The sequence below is a fragment of the Microtus oregoni genome, unplaced genomic scaffold (genome assembly GCF_018167655.1).
Source record: "Microtus oregoni isolate MIOR12 unplaced genomic scaffold, Mior012 000050F_003, whole genome shotgun sequence".
Taxonomy (NCBI): domain Eukaryota; kingdom Metazoa; phylum Chordata; class Mammalia; order Rodentia; family Cricetidae; genus Microtus; species Microtus oregoni.
The window spans coordinates 48,106-58,865 of NW_024543227.1; the positions used below are offsets into that span (position 1 = coordinate 48,106).

General features: G+C 40.3%; 1 long non-coding RNA gene and 1 other non-coding gene across 2 annotated transcripts; both read left to right on the plus strand.

Moving 5' to 3' along the window:
* The first annotated feature begins 2,355 nt into the window (after window positions 1-2,355).
* On the plus strand, window positions 2,356-2,427 carry Trnaa-cgc. The gene has a single exon. It is a non-coding gene; the product is annotated as a tRNA-Ala (tRNA).
* Window positions 2,428-2,890: 463 nt separating this feature from the next.
* LOC121436755 lies at window positions 2,891-6,162 on the plus strand. Its single transcript, XR_005972761.1, has 4 exons — window positions 2,891-2,940; window positions 5,128-5,165; window positions 5,739-5,845; window positions 6,096-6,162. It is a non-coding gene; the product is annotated as an uncharacterized LOC121436755 (long non-coding RNA).
* The last annotated feature ends 4,598 nt before the right edge of the window (window positions 6,163-10,760 follow it).

Sequence of the window (10,760 nt, forward strand, 5' to 3'; positions counted from 1 at the left end):
TCCCTCTTACATTGCTTTCCCACTTCATTCTCTATGACCATCCTGTTCCCTCATGTTCTCCTTCCCCATTGCCTCTCCTTCACCACGGCCTCACCCCCAGTTTACCCAGGGGATTTCATCTAATTCCCCTTCCCAGGGCGATCCATGCATCCCTCCTTGGGGCTTCCTTGTTACCTAGCTTCTCTGGAGCTCTGGATGGCAGCCTGGTTACCCTTTGCTTTCCATCTAATATACACTTAGAAGTGAGTGCATACTATGTTTGTCTTTCTGAGTCTGGGTTACCTCACTCAGAATTTTTTTTTCTAGTTCCATCATTTAACCTGCAAATATCATGATGTCTTTTTTTTCTGAAATAACAATAATACTCTATTATATAAGTGGACAGCATTTTCTTTATCCATTATTATATTGTGAGACATCTAGGTTGTTTCTAATTTTGGGCTATTGGGAATAGAGTGGAAATGAACATGGAATAGCTAGTGACCTTCTGGGAGGTTGAAGTGTCCTTGGGGTATATGCCCCAAGTGCTATATGTGGAATATGAGGTAGTTTGAGTCCCATCTGGAGTACAAGTATTGAAGAGATCAGGATACAAGGAACCTATCTAAACACAATAAAAACAATTTACAGCAAGCCAACAGCCAGCATCAAATTACACGGAGAGAAACTCAAAGTGATTCCACTAAAATTAGGAAGAATACAAGGATGTCCACTCCCTCCGTATCTTTTCAATATAGTATTAGTTGACCTAGCTAGAGCAATAAGACAACAAAAGGAGATCAAGGGATACAAATTGGAAAGGAAGAAAAGTCAAACTTTCATTATTTGCAGATGATATGATAGTACATATAAGTGACCACAAAAACTCTACCAGAGAACTCCTACAGCAGATAAACACCTTCAGTAATGTGGCAGGATACAAGATCAACACAAAACAATCAGTAGCCCTCCTATATAGAAATGATAAAATAAAGAGAAAGAACTCAGAGAAACATCCCTTTTTGCAAGAGCCACAAATATAAATTATCTTGGGGTAGCTATAACTAAACAACTGAAACACCTATATGACAAGAACTTTAAGTCTCTAAAGAAAGAAACTGAAGAAGATATCAGAAAATGGAAAGATCTCCCACGCTCATGGATGCTCTTGCATAGGTAGGACCAACATATTATAAATGGCAATCTTACCAAAAACATTCTAGAGATTCAAAGAAATGCCCATCAAAATCCAAACACAATTTCTCACAGACTAATAGAACAATATTCAACTTCATGTGAAAAAAAAATTACAATAGTTAAAACAATCCTGTACAATAAAGGAACTTCCAGAGGCATCACCATCCCTGAATTAAAACTTCACCATAGCGCTGTAGTGATAAAAACAGTTTGGTATTGGCATAAAAGCAGACACATGGACCAATGAATTAAATTAAAGCCCCAGGTATTAATTCCTCTGGGCAATGTGCCTTGCCTTCTCTGAGGAGTAGATGAAGGTTGGGGGGACGGGTAAGAAGAGGGAATGGGCTGAGGAGAGGGAATAGAAACTTGGATGGTATGTAAATGAAAAAAATAGATTGTTTTCTTTTTAAAAATACTCACTTTTCTAACTCATCTGAACATACATGAAATATTTATTTAATGATTTTGTATATTGAGACATATACTAGGTGATGTATGAAAAGAGGACATATTTCAGAAAACCTCTCATTTTTGAAACTTACAAAGCATGCGGTGAGATACATAAACATGCAGAAAGTGACAGCACCTTAGGGTTTTGTGAACCAATAGCTACCGCACATTTAGTTATTGCCGTAAATGGAGTGATGGACAGTATTGGCAACGTTAAGAAACAAAATGAGCAGCCTGACCAAGATTATAAAAACTGCCTTTCAAGCCCGGAAACTAAGGCGTCTTTTAAAAGAGAAAGGAGGTATGCTAGAGAGGGTTTCAGGAAGCTACCCATACTCTCAAATATGACCGCATATCAGCAACATATTATTATTAATTCCCCATGATACTGGCATGTTGAACCACCTGCAGGTAAAGTTGAAGTAAAATTGATGGGACTGAGTAATTCAAAGTATCATTCATTGTTAGCTTACCATGCTTCAAAGAATATAAGGTTTGTTCTTATAATTGTTGTTGTTATTATTTTTATTGTTATTATTTTTCCTTTGATTGAAAATAGATTGTTTTCTCATGCAACAAATGTCCCAAGAATCCTATCAAAGCACTAAACTCAACCTGGAATCCAGTATGCTCAAAGGACCTGATGCAGACCCTTTGCAGAGACTCTGAACGTTGGCGCGGTTCCTCTGACTTCACAAGGGCTTTGATGAAGCTGTTACCAGGTGTGGGGATGTAGCTCAGAGGTAGAGCACATGTTTCGCATATATGAGGCCCCGGGTTCGAGCCCCGGCATCTCCAAAACAATACTTTTAACCTTTGATTTTCTTTTTTCAGGATGTTTCTGTACAAGGTGTCCCAGAATTTAAAGTCCCGTGATGAGGTTATATATGCATAGCTAATTATTGGATAAAATTGCTCATTTGTCACCGTGACAGCAATGTTCATCTTTGTGACGACATTTCCATAGATACCACCATGGTCTGGTGAGTACAATGTGGTCGGGCTTTTAGGGATATGCTTTGTTCACAGAGCGGAAAAAAAAGAAAAGCTCTGCATTCGTAGTGGGGACAGTTTCTCTAATGGGTATGCTTTCTTGGGTGAAAACAAGGGTGAAGAGTTCTTCCTTTGAGAGGAAGTAAGGGAGGGCTGGGCGGAGCCATTCCTGGTTACTAAGGGGGAGGCAGCATTACGGTTGTCATAGAAACCGGGGTCATTATGGCGACTCTTTTCAAATGGCGACCGGACGATGTCCTGGAAAGGAGCATTCAGTTCCTGGTGTTTGGACTGAGTTGAGCTTATGGATTCCCGGAGGTGAGCACCAGAATCTTTCTGAGGGTTGGGAGGCAGATGCAGGGATTCCAGACCCAAGTAGGACCACTCCTACCTCGTGCTTGCAGCCTGTGTTTCTCCGGAAGGAGAGAGACTTGGGACCATTCTGCCTCCTCCTGTGCTGTTCTGCACAGGGCTGTGCTGGAGCCATTGTCCAGGAGGGGAGTTGTCGGAGAGTGAGCAGGAGGGAAATGAGGCCAAATGAGCACTCTGTGATCCCGACTTCCCACTCTGTGCGTGAGATTGCTCGCTGACATTTGAGGTTTTCCGTATGTTTCATAGAAATGTTAGAAATGTTTTATCAGATATATGTATTTCTAACTTTTCTCCTAGCCTCAGACTTATCATCTCAATTCTCATCCATGTCTTTGGAAGAGCAGGAGATTTTAAATTGTAAGATCCCACCTTCTCTAGTTCTTCAATTACGGTTTTTATTCGGTGTCTTGTCTGCGAAATCTTTGCCTGGCACTCAGTGACAGGGATTTTCTTCTTGTGTTCTGTTTGACATTTATAGGCTGATTTTTATATTTTTACATCTGTAATTTATTTTGAATGGTCTTCACATATGATACGATGTAGGTCCTAGTTTATATTTGTGGGTATGGATATACACTTGCCTCAGTATTGCTTCCTGAAAGGCCATCTTTATGCATCAAATTGCCTTGTTTATTTGTGAAACATCAGTTCTCCAATTATCCAATCATGGTACATATGCCAGTAATCCCAGTGCCTGGGAGGCTGCAGCAGGAGTATGGTCAGTTCTTCTCAGCACACACTACACGCACTACACACAAGCTTGATGCCGGCATCAGGTACAGGAAAAATGTTGACTCGATATAGGCAGTGGTCTGTAAATGTGTGGATGTGAGCGTGGAATGTTGGTTTTGGACTTTTTCTTGCCAACTTTGATTCAATAGCATGCTGGTCCAATTACTGTAGGTTCAAACAGAGGTCTCCTATCAGGCAATGCTGTTCTCTAACATTTGTCTGTTTCTAAGGTTTACACAAGCTATATATTTAGTCTACAATGTTTAGAGTTATCCACTCAATTTTTAAAAAGAATAAGTGCTATTTTGTTGTTAGTGCATCCAATCTGTAGCTCAGTTTTGAATCAACAGACATCTTACTAATAATGAATTGTTTGAGCTGCGAACATAGTTGTCCTTCATTAAGACAGGTTGTCTCCAATTCAGCAATGTTTGGAAATCTCTCGGCCTATCAGCACTATGGATCTATCTGTCGGGATAATGCACAAATATTTGTACTTTTTGATTCATCTATAACTGCTATTATTTTTTAAACAAATTTATACATATTGTTTTTTCTGTGAACAAATTATTAAATCTTCTGTAAACTGTCAGGAAACAAGTGTCAATGAAACTTACAAAGGATATTTTTTGTTGAAAGCATGGATTATCCCATGATGAAAACGTTATTTGATGTGTAATGCAGTTTGTCGTTAAATTCTTATCGGCATTTACAGGTTATTATTGACAGTCTGAAAGAAATGAGAGAAATGTCCCAGAGACAAATCCATGGCCATTGTCACAGGAATCTCATTCAGACCACATAATTTAGTAGCTCTCACCATCCTGTGTGTGGTCAGAGATGAGTCTGTTGTAACGTGATTGTACCCCTTGAGCTCTCAGTAAATAACAGGAAGCTAGGAGAGTGAGAATGAGAGGTGTCTGTGTGTGTGTGTACAGGAATTCCTTGGCAGAGGCTGGTCTGCAAAGCCTGGTTGATTGACTCTTAGACCTGCAGTGATATGGAGATGGTGGAAGTCGCAGTCCCAGGGCCTAATTACAGTTTCCTTTGTGTTCTCTTGAGTCCATGAGTAGCCACTCCTTGGGCCCCCTGTGTTGGACTTACCTAACACCTTGTCACTAACAGATGACGTTGGACCTGACATTTAAAATATCAGAATATGTCTCCTTAACAAAGCTCTAAGCTTCTGCGAGTCAAAGTACTGTGTGTCATCACATAGCAGCTAGTAGCTGAGGTTTCTCTGCTTTACCATAATAGTCTACTTAATATTATCTCCAATGCACTGAAGGAGAGTCTATAGTTTCTTCATTCTGTTATTATAAAAACTTCATGAAACTGTTTCCACATTGTAACATGCAATTTGTACTAACATAAACCTGTCTCAATCATGTTTATTCACAGACATTTGATTCCAGAATGAACTCACTTCTTCCTTCGAGGTGAGAGCTGTGTGTTTACATTGACAATTGTTAGTGTGTGTTGTGTATATACTCATGCTTGTGCAGATATGTCCCTGGATATATATGTGTGAATGTTAGTTAATCACTTACTGCTGTGATAGGTTATGTGTTATAATTCTCCTGGTCCTCTTCAATGATGACCTGGTGTGTAGTACACTGCTTACTTATCTCCATATTTCTTTACTCATGTGCTGACTTATATCAGTATGGCTCAACACCCATTTTCCTAAACTGTTTTCATCTATTGCCGTTCTCTATTTCCATGCTCCATTTGTCCCAGTATTGGCTAGAGGAATCCATTTAAGATGGCATCAATGAATACCGCAAATTCACCTTAAGCTTAGGAGCTCACAGCCCTGCTTCAGGGAAAGTTTGCCCCAAATTAAAAGCTCTGCTCTGGTAGGGGAGGGTTACCCCAGCCAGGTTGTTACAGCTCTGCTTAGATCCTCAGAAGAGTAACAACACTGCTCTGCTAAGAGAAACTTTTCCAGTTCTGCTCCCCTCTCCTCTGCTTGGCTCCAGTTGAAGTCATTGCTTCTCTGTTCTTCTTAGGCAAAGAAGGTCTTACCCAAGCCTCATTCAAGAGATTCACTGGGAGGGAAGAGTCCAGGAGGTGGCTGACCCTGCAAGAGTGTGAAAGGCAGCTACCAACTGAACAGGTACAGGGTGGTTTCATGCTCAGTGATTAGCTTGTTTTCCTGCTCTGGGATTGGTTCCTTTTATGCTGAGAGATTGGTTAGTTTGTTTCGCTGAATTGGTAAGTGGAAGAGTGTGTTTCTGTGGCTTTGTTTTCAGGGGCAAAGTGTGTTTATTTCACTGGCCTTTTTAAAACGTTGGGCTCTGGTTTCAGGGCCAGTGAATTGATTCTAGTCTCAGGGTCAGTGTATGTTTCTTTTGCTCTGGTTTCAGGATCAGGGTGTGCTGCTTTGGACAGAAAGGGGTGTTGTTTCCCCTAGAAACAGATATGCAGTCCATTGTGGGCCAGCAAGTGAGTGCTGAGAACCCAGCCCAGGTCTTCTGTAAGAACAGCAAGTCCTGTTAACCATGGGGCAATCTCTGAAGTCCAAGTCACCAAATATAAAACGTAATTTGTATTTTTCCACTTTTCCCCATAATGACAATAGACATCTTCTTATACTCAGGTAGGTATAAGTTTCATTATTATTTACCAATCCATAAAGTTTCTTTATGTTACTTAGGTTCTCATACCCAACCACTGCCCAACCCTGTCTGCAGAAAAATACAACAATCTGATATTATAGACAAATTTATATATGCTGGAATGTATTAGGATAGAACCAGAGTTTAGAGACATCTGGCCTTCATTCATCTTGAATATATGTTTAAATTTATCTCTTTTGTTTCCCATGATAATTGTTCATTCTTAATATTAAATAGTGTAGCATTGTATAGCTACACGGCAAGTTTTATAATTTAGTTTATTTCATGTGTATATATGCTTGCCTACATATAGGTATGAAGAGCGCATGCATGCCTGTTGCCCATGGAAGCCAAGAGAGGACATTGAATCCCTTGGCACTGGAGTTAACAGTTGAAAACTGCCATGCTGGTTTTGGGAAATGAGTCTTTGCCTGTTGCCTGTTGCTGAGGTTGTTTTCAATTTCAGTGTCTTGTATATAAAGCTGTTGTGAACTGAAATAAATAAGTCTTTAAAAGAAAATATGTCCTCTTTCTCCAGGTTATATATTTGGGTTGTGATGGCCAGATGACAATTAACATATGAAGAAACAGAAAAAGATTTTTCCAAGTTATCATCCTGTTTTCCATGGCCACCAGCAGTGGGTATGGGAGAGTCATCCTCCACAAACTTGCCAGGTCTTTGTATGACAAGTCTTTATTTCTGAGTATTTTATGGGGTTGTCTAGAGTCCCCTCAGAGTCACCTGTTGATGGAGGAAGGTCATTGGCTAATAAAGGAACTGCCTTGGCCCATTTTATTGGTTAGAAGATAGGTGGGAGGAGTAAACAGAACAGAACGCTGGGAGGAAGAGGAAGTGAGCTCAGACTCCACAGCTCTCCTCTCGGGGGCAGATGCCTCAGAGAGACGCCATGCCCCGCTCCTGGGCAGACACACGAGATGAAGCTCCGACCTAGAATCTTCCCAGTAAGACCGGTGCTCACAGATTATTAGAGATGGGTTGATCGGGATAACAGAATTAGCCAGTATGGGCTAGGACTAAAGGGCCAAGCAGTGTTTAAATGAATACAGTTTCCGTGTAATTATTTTGGGTAAAGCTAGCTGTGGGGGCGGCCGGGTGCCTGGGATGCAGCCCTGCCGCCCTTATTACTACAACCTGTCTCTCTTCCCTAAGTGTTAAGGATGTTGCTGCTGTATGTTTCTCTTAGTGGAGCATCTACTCACCCTTCTGGTCAAGTTTTATTTCCTGAATTGTCTATTTTCTTAGTGTCTCCGTTAGAAGCTTTCTGTATTCTGGATACAAGAAGACTGTCATCTGATATACAATTTCCCACATTCATTTTCCCAGGTAAGAAAAATATGTTTCTATCATATATTTGGAAGAATAGATATTTTCTCACTTTATGGAATTCATAACACTCCAGTTCTTCATTTAATGAAAGGGGGTTTGCCATATCTAAGAAGTTTGTTTGTAATTCATGAACCTGAACATCCAATTGTATTCTGCTACAAGATTCATGTTTAGGTTGTAATTTGGACTTCTTTTAGGTTTATTTTCCCTATTTACTGAGGGTCTGCCTGTATGTCTGTGTGTGCCAAATACACGTTTGAGTGCAGATGCCCACTGAGACCAGAAGAGACTGTCAGTTCCCCTGGATCTGGAGTTACAGACATCTGTCACCCACCATATGGGTGCTGGAAACTGAAGTCAGGTCCTCTGCAATAGCAAAAGGCACTCTTAACTTTTGAGATGTCTCTCTAGTCCTGTGTAGATCATTTGTTCATTCTCGATTGACTTTTGTATCCTGCGATATACGATTGTCTATATTTATATTTGTGCATGGGGAGGTCTGCTTGTCCCAAAATAAGACAGAAAGACAGGGCATTGAAGGGGATATGAGAGGGAACACACAGCCCCTCACCCTGTAATCATTTTTACATTTTTCTGACATTCAAGAAACCTCAAGCCAACTGATAGAGCCAAAATTACCTGCAGATATGATGCAACTATTCCTAAAGACATCCCAAATAATGTTTAAAAATAACAACAAATAAACTAGAGTCTGAAGATAGGGTTCATTCTTTAATATCACTGGATGTCTTCCAGAGGATCCAGGGTTGATACCCAACACCTACCCGATGGTTCACAACTGTCTGTAACTCCAGTTCCGAGAGATCTCATAAAGTCTGGTACTGTCTGTGGGCATTAGGTACTCACGTGGTGCACAGACTTCCCTGTGGAAAAGCATTCAAAAGCAGAAAATAAAAAACGCAGTTATGCTTTCTTAGGGGCAGAATACTTGTAGCCTTGAGATGGATGATGATAGCACTCTATTCTATCGCCTAAGTCACATAATCACCTTACAATTTAATTTACTGAAAGAAACTTTAAAAGGAATAAGCACATTTAAAAGCATTGCTTTTTAGTTTCATTTTTTACTTTTTAATAACCTATTGAATATTTTTTTCCTAATGGAAAAATAGAACCCATTTAAAGAGTAAAAATATTCTTATAGTTAATTTAAAAACCTGAATATAGGCTTTAATGTAATTTAATCTTGAAATTTTCTGAATTACATTCTTTCAGCAATGTAACTTTAGAGCCATAAAAATCCTCCCATTTCTCCCTCTCCCACTGTACCTCCCTCCCTGCCCACCTCACATACCCTTTGCAATGACACCTAATCTCAAGTCTCTCTCCAGTCCACTCTCAGGCCATCATGCAGGAGCCATCCTAATTCTGTGTGAGCTTCTATCCACAGGATTAATAAGCTCACAACCTTTGCTTCATCCTGGCTGTTTCTGAAATTCTTTACTGCATCCTAGATTCATCTTTACCAGGGTCAAGGTCATCAAAGGGACAGGGTTATCCTCAGGCTACTGGTCAGTGTGCTGGGCTGTACCTCCCTACCACCACCAAGAGTCCCAGAAATCCTCGGTGAAGAGCATATGCCTGCTTCACTGAAGTGTCTTTGAGTCTTTGCTAAAGGTGTCCCCTCACACATGTGTGACTCTTCTGTCCCCTTCATATTCTTTTCTGTCTTATTGTCATTTCCAATCAGGCACGCTGTCTACATTTCTCTAGGTTTATAAGGAGTTTGGAAGTCAGGTGTTCATCCTCCAAGTTTGTTCCTTTATAAGGTTGTTTCAAGCTGGGGTTCTTCATATTCACTGTGAGTTTCAGGATAAGCCCATTAGTTTATGAAAAGTCTGTTAGAGTTCTGTTGGTATTGCACTGGATCTATAGGACTGTATGAGGAGAACAGACACCTGTATCTTCCATCACATGAAGATGATTGTAGCGTGAGTTCTAATTGGTCTTAATAATAAAATCTGGAGTCAGATATTAAGTGGTTGGAGCTATAAGATCAGAACAGCAGAGCAGCCAGACACTAGTTCTTTCCTCAACAAAACCCTCAGACCAAATGGAGCATCCTGTCTCTACAAGACCTCAGACTGACTGCCTGGATCTCCTATCTCCTCCCACCTTATATTCCTCTCTTTTCCCAGCCACATTCCTTTCATTCTCCATCTCCCTCGTGCTGGGATTAAAGGTGTGTGACACCAAAGCACTTTGATGAAAGATGTGAGTCACCACTGCCTGACTCTGTTTCTCTTTTAGACTGGATCAATCTAATGTAGCCCAGGATGGCCTTGAACTCACAGAGTTCTGTTTCTTAAGTGTTGGGAAAGGTGAGTTCCAACACTGCCTGTCTTCTGTGGCTAACTAGTGGCTATCTGCACACACTGATTCTCAGGCAAGCTTTATTGTCATGGAAGAAACAAAATATCGCCACAGTCGATGAATCTATACATCTTTACTCTCAGCAATGAGTTGTCCCATTCAGTGTCTAGGCACTACAGAGAAGTGGGCAGAGTTTTCCTAATTATTTCATATTTCCTGATGCTATCTCCAGTGACAGGGATTTTAAATTACAGCTTCCACACATTCATTTCACTGTGGTCAGCTGTCTGTGTTAAATTTAGACAGAGTTATTGATGAATCTTTTAGGTTAAAATATTTAATTACATTCTCTATGATGAAAATGTCTTTGATGCTAACATATATTTGCTGTGTTTAAAATTCAGTACTTTTAAGTTGCAAGTGAATTAGGAGAACAGAAACAAATGTCCAACACCCAGTTTGGGGGAAAATTTCTAAGGCAGCCACAGGTCAAAGGTTTGCCCCAATGGCATCTTTGGAATCATAGAGATAGTCCTTTACCTCCCAGCTAGCTCCATCAGGGAGGTGCTGAGATCACGGTGGAGAGAAAGAAGGGGATACATGTGAAGAGTTAGGTATGTATGTGTAACTCCAGAAAGGTTTGTATTATGAAGAATACTTAGGTAATTATTTTCAAAATATCTAATATTATTTTCCCCAACACAAAAAGGAAAAGGTTAGTACTCGTGTGT